Consider the following 25,166-nt stretch of genomic DNA (forward strand, 5'->3'; position numbering starts at 1 on the left):
AAAAGACTGCATTTAAGTAATTGAATACTGGATCTTTCTGGTATTCACGCTCCATCTTTGAAAAAAGGCATAATCTTCTTAAATTCAGCAATTCCTTGTGATTTTAACATTTTTGATCTCCATGGTGGGAATATAGTATAGTATAAAGAAAACCTTCTAACTACAGAAAGGGCATTAAAAGTCTTTTTCATAAATAACTAATATCACAGTCCAGGTCAGAAACACCTTGCAGAAGATGATCTGATCTTTTTGGTTTTGCTTCCAGTTTTTAAAAAATTCTGTTCAACTTGTACTCTTTATGAAATGGTTGAAAAATAAGTTTCTATGGATTTGTTGTTGTGCAAAGAAAAAAAATTAATGAACACCATTTTTTCAGCCACAGAGCACTTTGCTGTCACTTGACATGAACTCAGAAGGGAATTAGTAAGCCTGCAAGGACAGGATGCTGATGTCTGTGTTTAGGGTGGTCAGGGGGTCCTGGACTCCTGGCTCTGTCCAGGTTGCTAGTGGTGCAGGCTGACAGAAGTGGGATGTGAGTCTAGGGCTATCTGCAGGTCCAAGATGTAATGGATGGTGTGCTGTAGGATTTCCATCTTGCTTACCTTTTTCTAGGGGATGCTGGGCACCATCTCCTTGAGCTTAGAGTGTTGTCATTGACGTTGCACAGCAGGCTCATTGGGTTGTCCCCTGGGGTTTTGCTCTGGGAAATTTAGGCCCAGGCTGTGGTCTGAAAGGCTGTGTTCCCTATTGAACCTCACTGGACTGAAGACTGTCATGCTGACAGTGGAGAGGGAAGAGAGATGGGGAGGGGACAGGCTGCCCTGGAGCTCAGGCCACTGCTGCCTGGGGAGCTTCCACTGCTCTGTACCCATTCAGCCCAGAATGAATTAGGTTTTTAAGATGAAATTAAAATGTATACTCATTATGGACAAATTACATTCTAAAGTGTGTTCTGCCTAATTTTCTCAGGTATACAAATATTTTGAGGCAATTTTAACAAATTAGATTTCAGAAAACTATTAAATATTTTTTGTGTGAGTTGCTTTCCTTTTATCTGAATTATCTCTCTATATAAAAGCCTAATGTGCAAATTGTCCCCATGGGAGTTCCACTGGGAGACCGATTGCTTGCTATGACATGTGCTGACCACCAGGGGATGGCGTAGAATGAAGGAAGGCCCTGGCCAGCAGCCAGAAGGCCCTGATAGGCTCTGATCACCAGCCAGGCCTAGGGACCCTACTCATGCACGAATTTCACGCACCGGACCTCTAGTAGTATTATAATTATAATATTTCAACACTTTGTTATATTTGAGTATGTAGGTTTCTCTGTTATTTTATAGCTATCAAAGGAAAATTCTTATTTTAAATCTCTACATCATCATTAAATAGTTCTAATAATAAAAGATCTAAATTTTAAGTCCTTAGGGACATCAAGGTGTCTCATCTAGTATGTTGTTCAAGTTCTGGCAGCATGTTGCAAAGCAGACATGTAACAGACAATAGAGGGTAAGGACAAAACCTAACATTGTTACCTGATTGTTGATAATACCTAAGATATAGCATAAGATTTTAAAGTATGTTGTTTAAGGCTAGCAGACTATTTTAATAAGTGAACCAAAAAGGGGTGGAGGGATTTCTAGGCATATCTATTTCAGAATATATCTTATAATTGAATCTTTTTCCTCCTTAACTAAATGTATTCCTCTTAGTACATAGCTCGAGGTATTGTTATAATATCCTTGGCAAAGTAATCATTTGAAAATGAAGTTAATACTGACAAATCCCAAATGCTGAGCTCTCCCCCAACCCAGCCTGCAGGTGAAGGTGGGCACCAAATCTGAATCTCCATCAAACTCATCCCACCCTGGTGATTCTCTGAGATCCAACCCAGGTACCAGCCCAAACCTCTTTCAGGGAGCTGCCTGTATGTTCCTCATAAGCTATCAGCATTTCCCCATGCCATGGACTGTCCTAAAATCTCCCAAAGGTCCACAAACCCCAAGTAAGCATCAGCTGGCCTCAGCATGCTCTGAGTTCACATGATAGCTCTCCCAGGGCCTCCAAGCCCAGTACAGACAGCTACCAACCACAGATCACATTGTAGCTCATACCAGGTGGCCCTAGTCAGGCCTAGGCAATGGCTGATCTGGGCCTGCATGAGAGCTCCTCCCAAGAGGTCCAAGAACCAACAGTGGCCAACATCAGACCACACCAGAGCACCACCCAATTAGCTCCACAAATGCCACACCCAAAGAGTGGTTTCAGAAGGCACTAGAGTCCTGCTACAGAGAATCCAGTGCCGTGGGGTCACCCCCTGCCCCCACACACACATAATAGAACTCATCAGCTATAGTCATGGTCAGTCCTCAGAGCCAGCCAGCCTGACAGCAATACCTTCCACTAATGTGCCAACAGCAATCAAGGCTCAACTACAATAAGAGGGTACACACAACCCACACAAAGAATAACCTGGAACACCTGGCTCAGGTGACCAGGGAGTCTGCACCCCTGGGCCCTGCAGGACACCTACTGTATAAGACCACTGTGCCAACACTAGAAGACATAGTAGATCTACCTAATACATAGAAATAAACACAGTGAGGCAGCCAAAATGAGGAAACAAAGAAACATGTCCCACATGACAGAACTGGGCAACACTCCAGAAAAAGAACCAAACAAAAAATGGAGGCAAACAATCTACTAGATACAGAGTTCAAAACACTGGTTATAAGGCTGTTCAATGAACTTAAGGGAAGAATAAATGAAATGAATGAGAACTTACACAAAGAGCTAAAAACCATAAAAAAAGAACTACCCAGAAATGGAGAATACAATAACTGAAATTAAGAATACATTAGATAGAATCAATAGCAATTACATGAAGTAGAGAATCTAATCAGTAATATGGAAGATATTGTAGCAGAAAACTCAATGGAAAGAGCAAAAAGAATTTTTAAAAAATGAGGGTAGTTTAAGGGACCTCTGGGACAACATCAAGCATACCAATATCTGCATCCCAGGGGTACCAGTGAGAGCAGGAGATTGAAAACCTATTTGAAGACAGAATGACTGAAAACTTCCCTAATCTGGCAAAGGAAATAGATATACAAGTCCAGGAAGCATAGAGAGACTCAAACAAGATGAAACCAAAGAGGACTACACCAAGACACATTATAATTAAAATGGCAAAGGTTAAAGACAAAGAGAGAATCTTAAAAGCATCTAGAGAAAAGCAGTTAGTTATATAAAAGGAAGTTCCCATAAGACTGTCAGTTGATTTCTCAACAGAAACTTTGCAGGCTGAAGGGATTGGCACAAATATTCAAAATGATGAAAAGCAAGGATCTACAACCAAGATTGCTCAACCCATCAAGGCTATCATTGGAGAGATAAAGAACTTCCCAGTCAAGAAGCCAGGAGTGGGGGCTCTGGGGTTGGAGCTCAGAGGACAGACACCCTGGTTTCATGTGCTGAGTCATTCCCTCATGCTGTGGGGAAATCTTTTTCCAGTGAACCTTTGCTATCCAGGCAGTTTTTGCATCAGGAGAAGGCAATTGCCCCACCCTGTTGGGAGACCTCTCACCTAACCCTGTGGTCAATAGCCTGAGGCAAATCAAGACTGACTGTCAATAGGACTGTGGGCAGAGGTGGGTCTCCGGAGGCTTTGAGTCTTTGCCTGATCATCTGGGCCTGGGTCTAGGAAAAGCAGAACCTGGTGCACATCTTGGTCCTTTCCAAAGACACCCAGTCCCCACAAGTTGTGGATTACAGATAGCTCCAATCAGGGTACTGAGGGCCAGTTAAAAACAGCATCTGACATTGTCCTGTACCAGAGATTTGGAGTCAGAGCAGATCTACCTAATACATAGACACAAACCCAAACAAGCTGCAAAAATGGGGAGACCAAAAAAAACAAAAGCAATCCCCAAAAGAAAGAACAAGAGAATTCTGCAGAAGAAGACCTAAATGAAATGGAGATAAGAAATGTATCAGATATAGAGTTCAGAATAATGATGGCAATGATGCTCAACAGCATGAAAAAAGATATAGTAACTATGAAAAAAGACCAGTTGGAAATAAAGAATGACATAGCACTAATAAAGAACACATTGGAAAGAAGACACAGCAGATTAGGGGAAGCTGAGGATAGGATCAGTGAATTAGAAGACAGGGTATAACAAAATCACTCAATCAGAAAGTCAAAAGGAAAAAAACAATTAAAAAACAGGAAGACAGCTTAAGGGAGCTGTGGGACAACATGAAACGTAACAATATTCACATAATAGGTGTACCAGAAGAAGAAAGTGAGCAAGAACATGTTAAAGAAATAATGGAAGAAAACTTTCCTAACGTGGTAAAGTACAAGGTCACACAAGTCCAGGAAGCACATAGAGTCCCAAGCAAGAAGAACCCAAACAGGCACACCTAGATACATCATAATTAAAAGGCCAAAAATTAAAGACTAAGAGAAAATCTTAAAGGGAGCAAGGGAGAAGCAATTTGTTGCCTACTAAGGAGCTCTCATAAGGCTGTCAGCTGATTTCCCATCAGAAACTCTACAGGCCAGAAGGGAATGGCATGAAGTAGTCAAGGTAATGAAAAGAAAGGATCTAAAACCAAGATGACTATATCCACCAAGGCTCTGATTTAAAATAGGTGCTGAAATAAAGAGCTTTCCAGACAACAAAAGGCTAAAGGAGTTTATCACCACCAAACAAGCACTGCAAGAAATGTTAAAGGGACTGATGAAATGAGAAGAAGAAATATAGAGAGAGGAAAACATAGGCATACAGAATTAAAATGGCAATAAATAAGTATCTATCAATAATAACCTTAAATGTAAATGGATTAAATACTTGAATAAAAAGACATAGGCTAGCTAGCTGAATGGATAAAAAAATATGATCCAATTAAATGCTGTCTACAAGAGACCCACCTCAGAACAAAGGACTCACACAGGATAAGAATGAAGAGATGGGAAAATTTTTTTCATGCAAATGGAAATGAAAAAGAAGCTGGGGTAGCAATACTAATATCTGACAAAATAGACTTCAAAACGAATGCTTATCACAATAGACAACAAAGTTCACTACATAATACTAAAGGGATCAGTGCAACAAGAGGATATAACCCTGGTAAACATAATTGTACCCAATATAGGAATACTTAGATATATATTTTAAAAAAATTCTACAAGACTTTAAGGGAGAGATCAACAGCAATACAGTCATAGTAGGGGACTTTAACACCCCGCTGTCTTCACTGGATAGATTTTCCAGACAAAAAATTAACAATAAAACAGTGACTCTAAATGACACACTGGATCAGATAGACTTAAATGACATTTATAGAACATTTCACCCCACATGTTAGAACACAAAACAAGTCTCTACAAGTTCAAGAAGATGGCAGGGTGGTGGGGTGGGCTGGGCACTCTGCTATTGGGGGCTAGGCCAGGCATTGCTCCAGTGCAGGGAGTGGGCTTGGCCAGTGCTGCTCTTCTGGGGCAGGGGGCTGGCCAGGTGCCCCTCTTGTCTCTATGGTGGGGTGGGATGGGCTGGTCTCTCTGTTCACTAAGGGGTTGGGACAGGCTGGGTGCTCCACTGCCTAAAAGGCAGGTCAGGTGCCCTGTTAGCCAACATGGCTGGGCAGCCTGTATCTTCCCTGTGGAGGAGGAGGGATGGCATTACTTGCTCTGCTGGCTGTCCTGATGCCGAGAAGGGGTAAGGCCAGCTCCCCATTTGCCAATATGGCTGGGCAGGCCCACACACTGCTGGTGGAGTCAGCTAGCTGGTCCTCCAAGGCATACAGTTCAGGCTAACTGAGCTGGTATGACTGGTCTGAGTGCTCTGGGATTTCTAGTCTCAGCAGTGGGGCTACGAGCCTCTGTCAGTGGCCTAGGGGCACTGGGGCAGGATCCCTCCCAGAAGCCTCCTCCCACGAGGACCCTGAGGCTCCCCCCAAATGGTGCACTCTCCCCCGATGTAGAGAGAAGTGCCCTGCCAGGCAAAATGCTGAGTGTCAGTTCCTCTGCTTGGAGTGCCCCAGTTGCCTCCCTAAGCTCCCACTCCCACAAACAGAGGCCCCCCCTCCCCCCAAAAAAAAAACTGCACAAACTCTCCCTCTCACACTCACACACTCACTCTCACTGACCTGCCCGCTGCCATGTCCCGGGGCTCACCACATAATTGATTTTAAACCTTTACTGCTCTTCTAATATAAACATTTAAAGCTATTAATTTCCTCTAAGCAAAGCTTTAGCAAAACAAATTTTGATATGATGTGTTTTTATTACCGTTCAGTTCAAAATATTTTACTTCCTTTGTGATTTCTTCTTTGACTCATCAACTATTCAGATATGTGCTGTTTAATTTTAAAGTATTTGGTGATTTTTCTATTTATCTTATTGTTGTTATTTCTCATTTAATTTCATTGTGGTCAGAGAACATAATCTGTAATATTTCAGTCTTTTGATATACATTGAGACTTATTTTATGTTCTAGGACATGGTCTGTCTTAAAAATTCCACATGTACTTGAAGTGTAGTCTTGAGGCAGGAAAGTTAGAATAGGAAACAAAGGCCTCAAGCTCTACCCTCCCCTTTTCTGCCCTGAATGCAGCATTGTGGATTTGACTTTTGCTGACCACCTATTCCCCGTTTTCTCCTCCTTGTAGTTATGACAAACAAAAATTGACCTAAAAGTGACCAACAGGGCCATTATAATATCTTTACAATAAATTTGCACTGCAGTTTTGAACCACTTTGCCCCCTGAATCACCATGACAATTCCTAGAAAAGAAATCCCTTTTGGGAGAGGAGGGACTAGGATGAGCAGCATTAGCAGTCACCCCACCAGCGACAGAAGCTGAGACCACCCTATTCCCTCCCCCTTGCCTATCTATATATATAAAAAGCCAGCGACCATAACAGCCATAATGACTGTAGCTACCAGTCCCTATGATGTCCACTGTGGCCAGCAAACCAGCCTGATTAGGAGGTGGGGCCTGCCGGCTAACCTCGAGACCCCTCCCTCCTGTGGGCCTGCTCCTGATCAGACTCTCCCACCCTGATCAAGAGCCAAGAGCAGCCAACCGGCCAAAGGCCTCCTCCCTCCCCCCTGGCCAGCCCCACCCCCGATCAGCACCCCTGATCGAACCCCCCACACCATTCAGGGTTGGGGCCGGACGGCCCACAGTCCACAGCCCCTCCCCATGGCTGGCCCCACACCCAATTGGCCCCCCAACCCCAATTGGGGGCAGGGCCCGCTGGCCAATCACCTGTGGCCCCTTGCCCCAGCCTACCTGGCCCTGATCAGGCCCAACTGCGGAGGGCTGGCTGGCCAACCTCCCACCATCTCCTCCTCCTGACAGGCCCAGCCCCAATCACTTTGACTGGGGCCGAGCCAGCTGGACCTCACCTGAGCACGAATTCGTGCACTGGACCTCTAGTCTTTAGTAACAACCTTCAATCCAGACCCTATCAGGGCATCTCATTCTTTTGAGTTCACCCTCTCACACTTCTTGAGTGTGTACTTTTGCTTTAATAAGCTTACTAAGCTTTGCTGAATCTGTATGTCTCGACCTCGAATTCTTTCTTGTGCCCTGACCCTTGCTATAGGTTTGAGGCTTTCCTTGGCCTCCCTGGGTGCCCTCCAGCATCAATCTGAAATTGTTAAGTGTATTATTCTATAAACCTCAATTAAATTATAGTGGTTGATAATGTTGCTCAGATCTATATCCTTACTGATGTTATGGGCTGTTTTTTTCTACTAATTATTTTAAAAAGTATATGAAAATCTCCAACTATGTTTATGCATTTGTCTATTTCTCTCTTTAGTTCTATCAGTTTTGGCTTCATGTATTTTGAAGCTCTACATGTGTTATTATTATGTATCATAACCATAAATAATATATATTTATGAAATGTACCTCTCTGACTCTTATTAATTTTTTTTGAGTTCTATTTTATCTTTTTTTAATATAGTCACTCTAGCTCTCTTATGCTTACAATTTGCCAGATATATATTTTTGATACTTTTACTTTTACCCTATTTATTTTTCTGTATTTATTTTTTATATTTTTATTGATTTCAGAGAGGAAGTGAGAGGGAAATAGAAACATCAATGATGAGAGAATCATTGATCGGCTACCTCCTGCACACATCCCTCTGAAGAATGAGCCCAAAACCGAGGCATGTGCCCTGACCAGGAATTGAAGTATGACCTCCTGGTTCATAGGTCAATGCTCAATCACTGAGCCACACTGGCTGGACAATGTTTCTGTATTTTTATTTGCAAGGTTTTTTTTTGTGTTTAAAGTATTAATGTCTCCTTTTCTCCCTGGTTTAACACCCCCCAGCCACTCCCAACCCCAAGAGCAAGCCCTCACCACCCCAGTGTCTGTATTCATTAGTCATGCTAATATGCATGCATAAAAGTCTCTAACCCACCCGCCCCCCACCTTCTTCCCGTGGTTGGACAATCTGCTCAGTGCCACCTTATCTCTGAATCCATTTTTGTTCATCAGTTTATGTTAATCATTATATCCCACATATGAGTGAGATCATGTGATATTTACTTTTCTCTGACTGGCTTGTTTCGTTTAGCATAATGCTCTCCAGTTCCATCCATGCTATTGCAAATGGTAAAAGTTCCTTCTTTTTTATAGCAGCATAGTATTCCATTGTGTAGATGTACCAGTTTTTTAATCCAATCATCTGCTGATGGGCACTTAGGTTGTTTTCAAATCTTAGCTATTGTAAATTGTGCTGTTATGAATATAGGGGTGCATATATCCTTTCTGATGGGTGTTTCTGGTTTCTTAAGATATAATCCTAGAAGTGGGATTACTGGGTCAAATTGGAGTTCCATTTTTAACTTTTTGAGGAAACTCCATACTGTTTTCCATAGTGGTTGCACCAGTCTGCATTCCCACCAGCAGTGCACAAGGGTTCCTTATTAGCCACATCCTTGCCAGCACTTATTGTTTGTTGATGGTAGCCATTCTGAGAGTTGTGAGATGGTACCTCATTGTTGTTTTGATTTGCATCGCTCAGATGATTAGTGACTTTGAGCATGTTTTCATGTCTCTTGGCCTTCTGTATGTCATCTTTTGAAAAGTTTCTATTTAGGTCCTTAGCCCATTTTTGGATTGGATTGTTTATCTTCCTTTTATTAAGTTATATGAGTTCCTTGTAAGTGTTGGAGATTAAACCCTTATCTGAAATAGTATTGGCAAATATGTTCTCCCATGCAGTGGGCTTTCTTGTTGTTTTGTTGATGGTTTCTTTTGCTGTGCAGAAGCTTTTTATTTTGATGTAGTCCCATTTATTTATTTTCTCCTCAGTTTCCATTGCCCTAGGAGCTGTATCGGTAAAGATATTGTTATGACATATGTCTGATATTTTGCTGCCTATGGAGTCTCCTAAGATTTTTATGGTTTCCCATCTTACATTTAAGTCCTTTAACCATTTTGAGTTTGTCTTTGTGTATGGTGTAAGTTGGTGGTCTAGTTTCTTTTCCTTTTTTTTTTGCATGTATCTGTCCAATTTTCACAACATCATTTATTGAAAAGAATGTCTTGACTCCATTGTATGCTCTTGCCTCCTTTGTCAAATATTAATTGAGCATAATGGTTTGAGTCTATTTCTGGGTTCTCTATTCTATTCCATTGGTCTATATGTCTGTTCTTGTGCCAGTACCAGGCAGTTTTGAGAACAGTGGCTTTGTAATATAGCTTGATATCTGATATTGTGATCCCTCCAACATTGGTCTTCTTTCTCAGGATTGCTGTGGCTATTTGGGGTCATTTTTTTGTTTTGTTTTGTTTTTTATATATATAAACATCGATCAGCTGCCTCCTGCACACCTCCTACTGGAGATGTGCCCGCAACCAAGGTACATGCCCTTGACCGGAATCGAACCTGGGACCCTTCAGTCCGCAGGCCGACGCTCTATCCACTGAGCCAAACCGGTTTTGGCGTATTTGGGGTCGTTTTTTTTTTTTTTTTAAATAAATCTTTATTCAGATTATTACAATTATCTCTCCTTTTTCCCCCCATAGCTCCCCTCCACCCAGTTCCCACCCCACCTTCTGCCCTTACCTCCCCACCACTGTCCTCATCCATAGGTATATGATTTTTGTCCAGTCACTTCATGAACCCCCCCCATACCCCTTTCCCCCTGAGAATTATCAGTCCACTCCCTTTCTATGCCCCTGATTCTATTATATTCACCAGATTATTCTGTTCCTCAGGTTTTTAATTCACTTGATTTTTAGGTTCACTTGTTGATAGATATGTATTTGTTGTTCATAATTTTTCTCTTTACTTTTTTCTTCTTCCTCTTCTTTAAGAATACCTTTCAGCATTTCATATAATACTGGTTTGGTGGTGATGAACTCCTTTAGCTTTTTCTTATCTGTGAAGCTCTTTATCTGACCTTCAATTCTGAATGATAGCTTTGCTGGGTAGAGTAATCTTGGTTGTAGGTTCTTGCTATTCATCACATTGAAAATTTCTTGCCACTCCCATCTGGCCTGCATAGTTTCTGTTGAGAAATCAGCTGACAGTCGTATGGGTACTCCCTTGTAGGTAACTAACTGTTTTTCTCTTGCTGCTTTTAATATTCTCTCTTTGTCTTTTGCTCTTGGCATTTTAATTATAATGTGTCTTGGTGTGGTCCTCTTTGGATTCCTTTTGTTTGGGGTTCTGTGCGCTTCCTGGACTTGTAAGTCTATTTCTTTCACCAGGTGGGGGAAATTTTCGGTCATTATTTCTTCAAATAGGTTTTCAGTATCTTGCTCTCTCTCTTCTTCTGGCACCCCCATAATTCTGATGTTGGTACGCTTGAAGTTGTCCCAGAGTCTTCTTACACTATCTTGAACTTTTTGGATTTTTTTTTTTGCTTTTTGCTTTTTCGGTTGAGTGTTTTTTGCTTCTTTGTAATTCAATTCTTTGACTTGATTTTTGTGTTCCTCTTGTCTGTTTTTGGGTCTCTGTATAATATTTTTTATTTCAGTCAGTGTATGTTTAATTTCTAGTTGGTCATTTTTCATATCTTCGAGGGTCTCGTTATATTTATCGGCCTTTTCTAGGATATTCTTAAAAAGCCTTATAACCGTGGTTTTGAATTCTATATCCAGTCGTTTGTTTTCCTCCATTTCTTTCGTTTGTGATCTGATTCTTTGACGCCGCATTTTCACTCTTCCCTGAGTTGGTAAGGTAGATTTGTGTGCTAGGTTTCCAATATGGCCCAGTGGGTCTGCCTCCCCAGTTAACTTGAGGTAGACACTCTTGGTGCACCCCTTTGTAGACTGTGTGTACAGCCTTGTTGTAATTAAGTCTTGATTGTTGTTGGTATCACTGGGAAGAATTGACCTCCAGGCCAGTTGGCTGTAAGGATCAGCTGTGTCTATGCTAGGAGAAGTTCGGTGCTGGAGACAGCCTTATAGGATTAGACTTGCCAAATTGCAATAGCCTCTGTGCTTAGCTTGGATGGGGTGGAGTCTCAGTCTTGGCTTCCTGTCAGCCTTACCCTTGTGCGCACGTGCGCGCCTTCAGACCTCCACCTTCCCTGGCTCCTGAGTCTCTGCCCGAGAGTCCAGACTCCCCCCACAAGAGCATGGGTCCCCAGGGGCTCGCCTGGAACCGGGGTTCAGTGCAGTCAGGAACCTCTGACTCCCTTCCACTAGGGAAAGCCTGTGGCAACCTCCACAGCCTTTGTGCGCACTGGCGCGCGTGCGCTTTCAGTCCTCCACCTTCCCCGGCTCCCGAGTCTCCACCCGAGAGTCCAGACTCCCCCCACAAGAGCGTGGGTCCCCAGGGGCTCGCATGGAACCGGGGTTCAGTGCAGTCAGAACTGGGGCCCAGTGGAGTCAGAAACCTCCAACTCCCTTCCACTAGGGAAAGCCTGTGGCAACCTCCGCAGCCTTTGTGCGCACTGGCGCGTACACACTTTCAGTCCTCTGCCTTCCCTGGCTCCCAAGTCTCCGCCCGAGAGTCCAGACTCCCCCCGTAAGAGCGTGGGTCCCCAGGGGCTCGCCTGGAACTGGGGTTCAGTGCAGTCAGAACTGGGGTTCAGTGCGGTCGGGGGCTTCCTTCCCCCTTCCGCCAGAGAAAGTCAGCCAGGCTCTCAGCTGCCCTTCCTCTCTGCGCGCACAAAGACCCTTTGCCGTACCTCCAATTCTCTGTGAGCTTTTCTCTTTCCTTCTAGTTGTAGAATTTTCACTCAGCCAGCTTTCCTGTGGTTCTGGATGGTGTTCGTTCTGTCTTTTAGTTGTAGTTTTGAAATTGTTGTGCGAGGCAGCAGTTTAGGTGCTTACCTATGCCGCCATCTTGGTTTCTCCTTGGGGTCGTTTTTTATTCCAGATGTATTTTTTGAGAATTTGCTCTAGGTCTGTGAAATATGCCATTGGTATTTTAATGAGGATTGCAGTAAATCTATATATTGCTTTGGGTAGTATGGACATTTTAATGATGTTGATTCTACCAATCCACAAACACAGTATGTTCTTTCATTTATTTATGTCTTCCTCTATCTCTTTTTTCAATGTCCTATAGTTTTCTGAGCACAGGTCTTTTACCTCCTTAGTTAAGTTTATTCCTAGGTATCTTAATTTTTTTGGTGCAATGGTAAACAGGATTTTTTTTAGTTTCTCTTTCTGTGAGTTCATTGTAGGTGTATAAAAAAGCCAGATTTCTGGGTTTTAATTTTGTATCCTGCTACATTGCCAAATTCATTTATTAAGTCTAGTAGTTTTTTTGATGGAGTCTTTGGGGTTTTCTATGTACAGTATCATGTCATCTGTGAATAAGGACAGTTTTACTTCTTCTTTCCAATGTGGATGCCTTTTATTTCTTCTTCTTGTCTGATCGCTTGGCTAGCACTTTTAGTACCATATCGAACAGGAGTGGTGAGAGTGGGCATCTCTGTCTTGTTCCTTTTCTTACGAGAAATGAATTTAATTTTTGCCCATTAAGTATGATGTTGGCTATAGGTTTGTCATATAAGTCCTTTTATTATCTTGAGGTGTGATCCCTCTATTCCCACGTTGCTGGGAGGTGTTTTTTGTTTGTTTGTTTGTTTGTTTGTTTGTTTGTTTGTTTTATCAAGAAAGGGTGTTGGGTTTTGTCAAATTCTTTTTATGCATCGATTGATATGATTATGTGATTTTTGTCTCTCAATTTGTTTATGTGATGTTTCACATTTATTGATTTGCGGATATTGTACCATCCTTGTATCCCTGGAATAAATCCCACTTGATGTATGATGTATGATCTTTCCAATGTAATGCTGGATCTGATTTCCTAGAATTTTGAGGATTTTAGCATCTATGTTCATAAAGGATACTGGCCTGTAGTTCTCTTTCTTTGTGATATCTTTATCTGGTTTTGGAATTACGGTAATGCTGGCTTCAAAAAAAAAGAGTTTGGAAGTGTGCCTTCCTCTTGAATTTTTTGGAATAGTCTGAGAAGGATAGGTTTTAGTTCTTCTTTGAATGCTTCGTAGAACTCCCCTGTAAAGCTCTCTGGACCAGGGCTTTTGTTTGCTGGAAGATTTTTGATTACTGCTTCAATTTCTTCTGTAATTATTGCCCTATTAAGATTTTTTTATTCTTCCTGATTGAGTTTTGGAAGCTTGTATTTTTCTAAGACTATGTCCATTTTATCTAAAGTGTCCATTTTGTTGAAATAGTTGTTCATAGTCTTTTTTTAAAAAATAATCTTTGTATTTCTGTGGGGTTGGTTGTTACTCCACCTCTTTCATTTCTGATTTTTTTATTTGGGTCCTCTCTCTTTGCTTCTTGATGAGCCTGCCTAGAGGTTCATCAGTCTTGTTTATCCTTTTAAAGAACCAGCTCTTGGTTTTACTGATTTTTTATTTTATTTATTTATTTTGTCTCCATGTCATTTATTTCTGCTCTGATCTTTATTATTTCCTTCCTTCTGCTTATTCTGGGATTTTCTTGTTGCTCTCTTTCTAACTCTTTGAGTTGTAGGGTTAGATAATTTATTACCATTTTTTCTTGTTTTTTGAAGTTGGCCTTTAGAGCTATGAACTTTCCTCTCAAGACTGCTTTCACTGTGTCCCATAGATTTTGGATTGTTGTGTTTTCATTGTTGTTTGTTGCAAGGATGATTTTTATTTCTTTTTTCATCTCTTTGGTAACCCAATCATTGTTTAATAGCATGCTATTTAGCCTCCAAATGTTTGATTTTTTTTTATTATTTTTATTTTAGTTGACTTCTAATTTTATGTCATTGTGGTCTGAGAAGATGCTTGGTATGATTTCTATGTTCTTGAATTTGAAGAGACTTTGCCTGTGTCCCAATATGTGGTCTATCTTTGAAAATGACCCATGTGCACTTGAGAAGAATGCATATTCTGTAGCTTTGGGATGAAAGTTCTGGAGAAACCAAGATGGCAGCATAAGTAAACATCTAAACTGCTGCCTCGCACAACAATTTCAAAACTACAACTAAAAGACAAAACGGACATCATCCAGAACCACAGGAAGGCTGGCAACGTGTAAATTCTACAACTAGAAGGAAAGAGAAAAGCACACAGGAACTGCAGAAGGCAGAGGTACGCAGACGCGCACGCGTGCAAAGGGCTGGCAACTGAGTACGCAGCTGGCTTTCTCAATTGGAAGGGAGACAAAAGCTCCCGACTGCTCTGAACTCCAGTTCCCGGTGAGACTCTGGGGTCCCAGACTCATTCTGGGAGAAACTGGACTGTCTTGCAGCGGGCAAAACTTGAGGGCGGCTTTCTCTCAGAGTTGCTTGCAATTATTACCACGGGACACTGAGACCCAGAGGCCTCTTAGGGCAGGGCTGACAGGAAGCCATTGCTGTCTGCTCAGCCCTGAGACTCCGCCCCATCCAAGCTGAGTGCAGAGGCTTTTGTAAGTCTTATCTCATACGGGTGTCTCCAGCACAGAAGTTCTCCCAGTGTAGACACAGCTGATCCTCACAGCCAATTGGCCTGGAGGTCAATTCCTCCCAGTGATACCAACAACAATCAAGGCTTAACTACAACAAGACTGTGCACACAGCCCACAAAGGGGTGCACCAAGAGTGTCCACCTCAGGTAACTGGGGAGGCTGAGCCACTAGGCCCTATAGGACACCTAGCACACAAAGCCACTCCATCAACTCAGGGAAGCAGCCAAAATGCGGAGACAAAGAAACAGGTCACAAATGAAAGAAATGGAGGAAAGCAAACAACTGGATATAGAGTTCAAAACCACGGTTTTAAGGTTTTTCAAGAATTTCCTAGAAAAGGCCAATAAATTTAGTGAGACCCAGGAGGATATGAAAAAGGACCAAGTAGAAATTTAGCATATATACTGACTGAAATAAAAAATAATATACAGAGACCCAACAGCAGACTAGAGGATCACAAGAATCAAGTCAAAGATTTGAAATACAAAGAAGAAAAAAACACCCAACCAGAAAAGCAAAAAGAAAAAATAATCCAAAAATTTGAAGATAGTGTAAGGAGCCTCTGGGACAACTTCAAGCGTACCAACATCTGAATTATGGGGGTGCCAGAAGAAGAGAGAGAGCAAGATACTGAAAACCTATTTGAAGAAATAATGACAGAAAACTTCCCCCACCTGGTGAAAGAAATAGACTTACAAGTCCAGGAAGCCCACAGAACCCCAAACAAAAGGAATCCAAAGAGGACCACACCAAGACACATCATAATTAAAATGCCAAGAGCAAAAGACAAAGAGAGAATATTAAAAGCAGCAAGAGAAAAACAGTTAGTTACCTACAAGGGAGCACCCATACAACTGTCAGCTGATTTCTCAACAGAAACTATGCAGGCCAGACGGGAGTGGCAAGAAATATTCAAAGTGATGAATAGCAAGAACCTACAACCAAGATTACTCTACCCAGCAAAGCTATCATTCAGAATTGAAGGTCAGATAAAGAGCTTCACAGATAAGAAAAAGCTAAAGGAGTTCATCACCACCAAACCAGCATTATATGAAATGCTGAAAGGTATTCTTTAAGAATAGGAAGAAGAAGAAAAAGGTAAAGATAAAAATTATGAAAAACAAATACATATCTATCAACAAGTGAATCTAAAAATCAAGTGAATAAAAAATCTGATGAACAGAATAAACTGGTGAATATAATAGAATCAGGGGCATAGAAAGGGAATGGACTGACAATTCTCAGGGGGAAGGGGTGTGTGGGGTGCGGGAAGAGACTGGAGAAAATCGTACACCTATGTATGAGGACAGTGGGGTGGGGGTAAGGGCAGAGTGTGGGGTGGGAACCGGGTGGAGGGGAAAAAAGAGGAACAATTGTAATAATCTGAACAATAAAGATTTATTTTAAAAAAAAAAAGAAAAGTTCTGAAGATGTCAATTAAGTCCATTTGATCTAGTGAGTCATTTAGGATTAATGTTTCTTTGTTGATTTTTTGTTTATAGGATTTATCCAGTGGTGTCAATGGGGTATTAATGTCTCCTACTATGACTGTATTGCTGTCAACCTCACCCTTGATATCTTCCTGAAGTTTTTTTTAAAAATGTATTTGGGTGCTCCTGCATTAGGTGCCTATATGTTTACCCGAATCATATCCTCTTTTTGAATTTCTCCCTTTAGTATTATGAAGTGGCCTTCCTTATCTCTTATTATGGCCTTCACTTTGAGGTCTAATATGTCAGATATAAGTATTGCTACCCCAGTCTTTTTTTTTTTTTCATTTCCATTTGCCTGAAAAATTTTTTTCCATCCCTCCATTATCAGTCTATGTGAGTCCTTTGTTCTGAGGTGGATCTCATGTAGACAGCAGATATATGGGTCATGTTTTCTTATCCATTCAGCTACCCTATGTCTTTTGATTGGAGTATTTAATCTATTTACATTTAAGGTTATTATTGATAGGTACTTGTTTGTAGCCATTTTTATTCTTTATGCCTGTGTTCCTTCTTCCCTTCCTATTTTGTCTTTTTATAGCAGTCCCTTTAGCATTTCTTGCATTGCTGGCTTGGTGGTAATAAACTTCTTTAGTTCTTTTTTATCTGTGAAGCTCCTGATTAAACCTTCAATTTTGAATGATAGACTTGCTGGGTATAGTATTTTTGGAGTTAGTCCCTTGCTTTGCATCACTCTGTATATTTCATTCCATTCCCTTCTGGCCTGATGTGTTTCTGTTGAGAAATTAGTTGATTGTCTAATGAGAGATCCCTTGTAGGTAACTTTCTGTCTCTCTCTGGCAGCCTTTAAGATTGTTACTTTGTTGTTGGTGTTTGCCAATTTAATTATGATGTGTCTTGGTGTGGATCTTTTTGAGGTCATCTTGTTTGGGACTCTGTGAGCTTCTTTGACTTGTGTGTGTTTTTTCTTCCCAACACCAGGGGAGTTTTCTGTCATTATTTTTTCAAACATTATTCCTTGCTCAGTTTCCTCTCCTTCTGGCATTCCTATTATGTGGCTGTTGTTTAGTTTCATGTTGTACTAAAGCTCCCTTAGGCTCTCCTCCTGTTTTTTAAGGTTTTTTTTCCAGTTGCTGCTCTGCCTCAGTGTTTTTTTCAAGCTTGTCTTCTAGCTCTTTTACACGGTCCTCAGCTTCTTCTAGTCTACTGTTGATATTTTTTTCTATTGTGTTCTTTATTGCAGAGATGTCATTCTTCATTTCTTCTTGGTTCTTCTTCATTTCCTCTTGATTCTTACATATGTTGCTGAATTTGTCTTCCAACCTTTTCAGGGTCCTTATAACCATTGCTCTGAATTCTTTCTCTGACATATTTCTTGCCTCCATTTTGTTTACTTTCTTTTCCGGTGATTCCTCCTTTTCTTTCATGTGGGGGCTGTTTCTTTGTCTCCACATTTCCACTCCTCTCAGGGTGTCTGGTTATGTGCCTCACTCTCTACCACATTGACCAAAAGGCACAAAATATAACTGAAGGAGACACGACACAGAGGGAACAAAACACAAACGTATTCATGACCCTGATAACTCCAAATAAAGGTTACCACCAGAGAAAAGAAAGTTAGGGGAGAGAAGAGAGCACAACAGTAATATTGAGAAAAAGAAAAGGGTATGAGAGAAAAGAAAAAGGTGAAAGAAAGAGAAAAGAAAAAAAATGTATATGAAGAGAAAAATTCCACAAAACCAATAACTAAGCCAAAAAATGCAAACAACAAACTGCCAGAAAATAAAGGAGGGAAGCTGAATCTGAAGGGGCAGAGCTTATTTTCAGAAGGTGAGGTAAAGGAACTGAATGAATGGGATAATGGCCACGATTCAGTGTAGAGGAGGTAGAAAGAGAATGAGTGTATAAGAAGAAAAGTAAAAATCAAAATACTGAATTAAATATATATATAATAAATAATAATTTAAAAATAATAGTAATTAAATATATATATACAAATTTATATAAAAAATTCCCCCTTTCTTTAATCTATCTATTATCCATCTATTTTTTAAAAAGGAGAATAGAGTAGGCAGCAGATAGACCTGAGTTTGGTGAGTGAAACTAATTAAGCTATTAGTAGAAAAAGAAAACAAGCGAGGAGAGGAAGAACAAAAGCATAAAAGAAAAAACAAACTAAAACTATCAAAGGAGCAACAACAAGAAAAAAATAGGCTAGTGAAGAAAGAGAAAAGAGAAGTGTGCATGATTTTGGAGCAGGGGAGAGGAAATTATATATATGAGTAAGCCAATAGACTACTGTAATAGTTATGCATCAAGAAAGCAGATAAAGAAGATTAATTTTTAACAAGGAGTAAAATGAAAGAAGAGAGAAAAACTAAAGCAGGAACAGAAGAGAAACAGGATAAAAAAGGGTGAAGTTAGGAAGAAATGGTTGGCATAAAGGAAAAAATGAGATAGAGTAAGGTAATGATAAAGAAAAATAGAATGTAGAACACTAATCCAAAAAAATAACAACAACAAAGGTTAAAAAATAATAATAGCAATAAAAATAACAAAAATAAAATAAAATTAAGAAAAAAATTTTTACTTTCTTAAGTAAAAGTTAAAAAAAAAAGTGAAGTAGTGAAGTTTGTTTGCTTCAGCTGAGTATTTAATGTCCCATGGAGGCTGGTCTAAGTCCCCTCTCCACTGTTCTGTCTGCCAAGTCTCAGCTTCCTGCTAGATAGTCAGCATCGTGTTGCAGCTCCCAGCGATCCACAGCTCCTTTGTGTTAGAATCCACAGCCTTGGTGTCAGCCAGGAGGGACCACTCTGCCTGCTTTGTTTGTCTGCCTGCTTTCAGTCGTATTTACACAGGCGTCTATTTGTGACACTGCCTGGGGGTATTTTGAATCCTAGTTTCCCTGCTGAGCTCAAGGTTTGGTGGGACTGCACTGCTAGGAGGGGCCTGGTCTCCAGGAGAAAAATATCTGTTCAGGGTTGGAGGGATCGGACTGTCCCAGAGCTGGCTTCCTGATTGCCTCTCCGTTTTGCTCCGCAGCTTCCACAAAACCACCTTCCCCTGCATCGCAGCCATGGTGAGTGTTTGTAATTGAAAGATCCTGGTTTTAGCGAGTAAAACCAAGGAAATTATAAAGACAGAGCAACCTCCCCACTGCATGTTTCTCTTCCCCCAACCCTGTGCTGCCAGTGCAGAACTTGAGGCTGCCTTTCTGGGCACAGCCTCCCACGGCTGTGGGCTTAGGTCTAGAGTCCCCTGCTGCCAGCAGCCCTGTGGACACCCTTCCACAGTCAAGCGCTACCCTTGCCCCTAAGGGACGCAGTGTTGCTTCAGTGCAGTCCAGGCTACGTGCATTTCTTCCTCAGCCCAGATCCCGGATCCCACTGGTTTCCTGGCTAACTCTGACCTTTCTGTCCATGGATTGCCTTTCCAGCTGAGTTTAATTCACCAATTCCACGTGGATGTTATTCGCCAATTCCGGTTAGTTGTTTGTTCTATCACATGGGGCTGGTACAGTTCACATGGAGCCTGCAGACCATTCCATTGAGCAGACCAGCACAATATGCTTTACATTTCAACAAAATCTCTCGGGCTGCTGTGGAGCAAAAACTGTGGAATACACACTGCATTGGTTTCCTAGGGCTTCCGTAACCAATTATCACAAACTGGTGACTTAAAACAACAAACATTTACGCTCTCTTGTTTCTGGAGGCTAGAAATCTGAAATCAAGGTGTCAGCAGGTGAGTTTCTTCTGAGCTCCTGAGGGAGAATCTTCACCAGGTCTCTCTCCTGGCTTCAGCTGCTTGCGTCAATCCTTGCTCTATGGCTGCATCACTCCAGTCTGCTGCTTCTTCTTATGGCTCTTTTCCCATGTGTGTTTTGGTGTCTCTATCCCTGAATCTCCCTCTGCTTTCTCTTATAAAGACACCAATCATTGTTTTTTAGGACCCACCCTAATCCTGCATGACCTCATCTTACTAATTACATCTGCAGAGACCCTATTTCCAAATAAGGTCACATTGACAGGCTCTGATTGACATGAATTTTGGGGAGATACTATTTTGCACACCATTTACCTATCATTAAAATGCTGCATTTAGATGTATAATCTGGAAAAAAACAAAACACAAAAACTAGTTTGTATTTTTTAAAATAAATACTAAAATCAGGTCATGCAGTTTATGGGGAAGGAAACACCATGTGAAATGAGGGTTGATCCCTCAGCAAGACGGAGTTAACCAAAAAACGTGTACGTAACAAGACCAAACAAAGTACAGGTCTGAGGGACTAGTCTGTTCTTTCCAAAGTAACAGGAAACTTATATGAAAACATATATCTAAAAAGAAAACAAAAAGACCTTTCCCCAAACACTTTCAGTAATGATGGTCTGAGTCCTGGCTCTGGGAGTGAATGGCTGTCACTGGCTAGGTGGTCTGGCGGGTCTGTGCTGGGAGTCTCCAATGTAAAGTGGGGCAAGGGCTGCCAATTCTTTCTTGGTGACTTTTTAAAAGAGAACACGTTTGTGCTCCAAGAAACAAAAATGTGGAATGAATTCACCCTCTAAAAATAATAAAAATCAAACATATTCTTAAACCACCACATCTCTTTCCCAGACTCACCCACTGGGCATTTCTCTCCACGGTGATTTCTGTGCCCGTTTGACTGAAGTTCAGGAGTAAATCCCAGGAAAGAAGGTCAGCAAGGACAGCATGGTGCCTTGCCTCATTTACCTGCCCAGTTTGCTGCTGCCAGCCAAGCTCCTGTGGCATTGTCTTAACACGTTTTTACATGACTGTGTCCAATTCAGGATAAAGTCACAGAACATTGCTGGAGACGATACTGAACACATGAAGCTGCTTTGTAACCATGAGATGTGATCACAGGAATTTCTCTCTCTCTCTCTCTCTCTCTCTCTCTCTCTCTCTCTCTCTCTCACACACACACACACACACACACACACACACACACACACACCACACTCTTTAGTGTATTGCCCTTTCAATGCACCTTCCCTACCCTTCTGGTCTAGCTGTTCCTCCTTTCCATACCCTCTCCACACACATCCACAATTCACTCCTGCCACCACCCGCCCCAGGACCTGGCCTTACCAAAGGCCTACACCTCCAGCCTTTGCACCCACATGCTGCCTGCAATAGGCAGTTAGACAGACATGAGCACAGCAGGAACTGCAGGCCAGGTGCAGAGGGTCACCAGGGCAGGGAGCCCCAGGTGCCTAGTAATGGGCAAAACTGCTAGCCTTCACACAACTACTCCCCTAATCATTAACCCCTGAAAATGACACTTAGACCTCCACTGTGTTTCAGTGACATCAGGACCAGCAGCAATGGCTAATGACCCCCTCCCTGGCGCTGACCAATCAGTGGAGATCAAGACCTGAGGAGACACACCAGGAAAGCTGATAAATATTCTCTTGAGATCCTGCTCTGAGACCTCAGATAAAGGGCCTCAGGATGGAGGAACCAATGCGGCTCTTTGGGTGGAGTACACCTCGCCTTTCCCACCCTTTCTTTCCCCAGGGCAGCTCTCTCTCTCCCCCCCTCCCCCAGGCTCCAAAAGCCCTTCTTTTGCTGTAACTTGTTTTTTGAGCCCATTTCTTCTACGGCTCACTACTTCTACCTCTGTGGCTTGCTAAATAAACTTTTCTTATCATTTGAGTCTTGGCTCTGAATTCTCTTAGCCAGAACTCAGGAACTGAGGTTACTGAACTGAGGTTAACACCTGATGCCGACCCCCACCTCTCACCCATGCGCAAAGATTGCCCACGTGATACCTGCCCATATTCCAGCCTCCTTCCCATTCAATGTGGCATATAGAGCTTTAGCTGGATCACACATAACATCAAATTGCCTGCAACACAGATCTATACACAATTCAAGACATGTTGGGAGAGAGTCACCTCACCAAAGCCTCTAGGTGTCCTGCAAGTGAACAGGAGTACAGACATCTTTGCCTCTTCTCTCCATAGACAACCCCTTGCACCAAGCCCATATTTTTGGTATTTCAATACTGAGGCTAGATTGAAACACACAATAAGCCCAAATATAAAGAAAGCTTTCCACTCTCACTAAAAATTTTATTTATTTAACCTTTTCATAAAGGGTCAGCCTTTTTTGCCTTACTTTTTGGTTTCTGCTTTTTAATTTTAATGGTAGCATATTGCCCTGGCTGGTGTGGTTCAGTTGGTTGAGTCGTCCCATGCACCAAAGGGTCACTGGTTTGATTCCGGGTCAGGGCACATGCCCAGTTTGGGGGTTCAATCCCTAGTTGGGATGCGTGCAGGAGGCAACTGATAGATGTTTCTCTTTCTCCCTCTCTCTTTAAAATTCAATAAAACATATTCTTTTTAAAAAGAAGAAAAAAGTAAATGGTAGCAATTTAAATACTCTGTTGTACACCTTGCTCTTTACTATATCATTATTGATGTACATTTTACATATCATGTAATTCACTGATTGTTTTTTAATAAATTAGCAAGTTGTGCAACCATAACCATAGGTCAGTTATTGTTTTCATCACTCTAATAAGGTCCCTTATGCCCCTTTACAATTAACCTTCCCCACGTCTCCCCCAGCCCAACCTTGTTTGCTTGCTGATTAGCAACTATGATAAAGTAATTTTGGGTATTGTCATCATAGTCTAAACTTGGCCAGTTTCCTTCCCATCAGAGGAACCAGACATTTTCACAGGGCCCATCTTTTTGGTAATCGTGATGGTGGAACTGCAGTTGGGGGAGGCATGGAGGAAGCTGTGGCTGGCACATTGATCCCAGAAGCCCCTTTGCCCCCAAACCACACCATACTTCTGCCAAGAACAACTTGTTAAAAAGCTTGAAAACAAAATTCACAGGAAAAATGACTACATGCCTGTCTTAAATTTTCTTTAAATTAAATTTTAAAAAGTAACAAAAAACATCCTGAATTATTCTGACCTGAAAGGTTTTTCCTAACTGGAAAAGATCAATTGAGATAAAATAAGACATCACCATGCTCAGGTACACAGGGAAATGCCTGTCATTGACCATCTGAAGGTGTTTTGTTTGTGTGTGTGTTTTTTTTAAAAAAGAGTCAAAGCAAACATAAGAATCAAGAACCACAGAACTCAAGTTACGACTCCAACAAAGCTATTTTGAAGAGTGGTAATGGATCAGAAAATGAAAAGAAAGGCAATTGAATCAAGTTGTAATGCAATTTGATTTTTAAAACACTCAGGCTTGCTGCCTTCATTTTCCTCTATGCTCCATGAGAGTAAAAACACAATAGGCCCTCAATTAATATTTGCCTAAAGAATGGATAAGTGAATGAGGGCTTATTATGTTCTAAGTATTATGCAAGAAATTGGGGATCAAAAATTACAAAAGCCCTGATGTCAAGACATACAAGTACAACGGAGCAACGGAGAAGCACACACATAAATAATTTCTATATAGTATGATAATGAATAGAAATAATTTAAAGGTATAGAGATAGCCCAGAGTGGGTAATCCTATCTAATAAAGAGGGAATATGCTAATTGACCCTCAAGATGGTGGTGCCCACAGCCAATAAGGAGGGAATATGCTAATTGACTGCCCTGCCCTCAAAGATGGTGGTGCCCACACCCAATAAGGAGGGAATATGCTAATTGACTGCCCCGCCCTCAAAGATGGCAGTGCCCACAGCCAATAAGGAGGGAATATGCTAATTTACTGCCATGTCCTCAAAGATGGTGGTGCGCACAGCCACAAGATGGCAGCGCACAGTCCCCTCAGCCTCGCTGGAGTGCCTGCTTCTGGAGTCTCCCAGTCTCCTCAGCCCCCCAGCTGCCCAGGGCCAGCCCAAGGTGCAGGCAAGCCTTGGATGGTGGCTGCGCAGCTGCCCAGGGCTGGCCAAGCTTGTGCTGCTGGCAGTGGCAGCAGCAGAGGTGTGATGGGGTATCACCTTCCCCTGATCACCAGGTCACCTCCCACCCCTGAGGGCTCCCAGACTATGAGAGGGGGAAAGCCAGGCTGAGGAACTCCCCCTCCAGTGCATGAATTTTCATGAACCAGGCCTCTAGTGATTAATATAATTGAGAGGGAAATAATTAGGGAAACTTTGCATATGCTCATATTCTCCAGGAAAGCAATGACAAAGAAGGGTATTCTGAGGAAAGGAAATGCATGTGCAAAGGAAATAAGTAGTTCAGTTGAACTAGAGTATAAAATGTATCAAGATAGGTTTTCCTTTGGAGCCATCGGGTGCAGTCCTGGGTGAGGTCAGATGTAAGAAGTAAGAAGCAATTTGATTATCAAGTTCCAAGGCATTGAGCCCTAGCTGGTTTGGCTCAGGGGATAGAGCATCAGCCTGCGGATTGAAGGGTCCCAGAATTGATTCTAGTCAAGGGCACATGCCCAGGTTGTGGCTTGATCCCCATTAGGGGTCAAGCAGGAGGCAGCCAATCAATGATTCTCTTTCATCATTGATGTTTCTATCTTTCTCTCCCTCTCCCTTCCTCTCTGAAATCAATAAAAATATATTTTTAAAAAAAGATTTTAAAAAAAGTTCCAAGGCATTGGTGGAAAACTACGACTGGGCACAAAGCAAAGGGTCTTCCACAGAAGACAGACCAGATGGTATGAGCATCAGTGTGCAGAATAATGGAGCAAATTTCTTGTGCTAGTTTATATGCAGGAGCTCAGTGCTAAGAATGTAGAAAGGTGGCAGGAAGAGAAGCCATAGCTTTGATAAAAAGGGTACACATGGAATTGTATGTGAATTTTGTGGTGG

At 41.8% G+C, this 25,166-nt stretch overlaps 1 pseudogene across 1 annotated transcript; it reads right to left on the bottom strand.

Annotated features, from left to right (window-relative positions):
* Positions 1-372: 372 nt before the first annotated feature.
* Positions 373-776, bottom strand: LOC308244843 (DNA-binding protein inhibitor ID-2-like; annotated as a pseudogene). Its single transcript has one exon. The product of its transcript is annotated as a DNA-binding protein inhibitor ID-2-like (transcript).
* Between the last annotated feature and the right edge of the window lie 24,390 nt (positions 777-25,166).

Source organism: Plecotus auritus, assembly GCF_963455305.1.
Source record: "Plecotus auritus genome assembly, chromosome: 3".
NCBI classification, from domain to species: Eukaryota; Metazoa; Chordata; class Mammalia; order Chiroptera; family Vespertilionidae; genus Plecotus; species Plecotus auritus.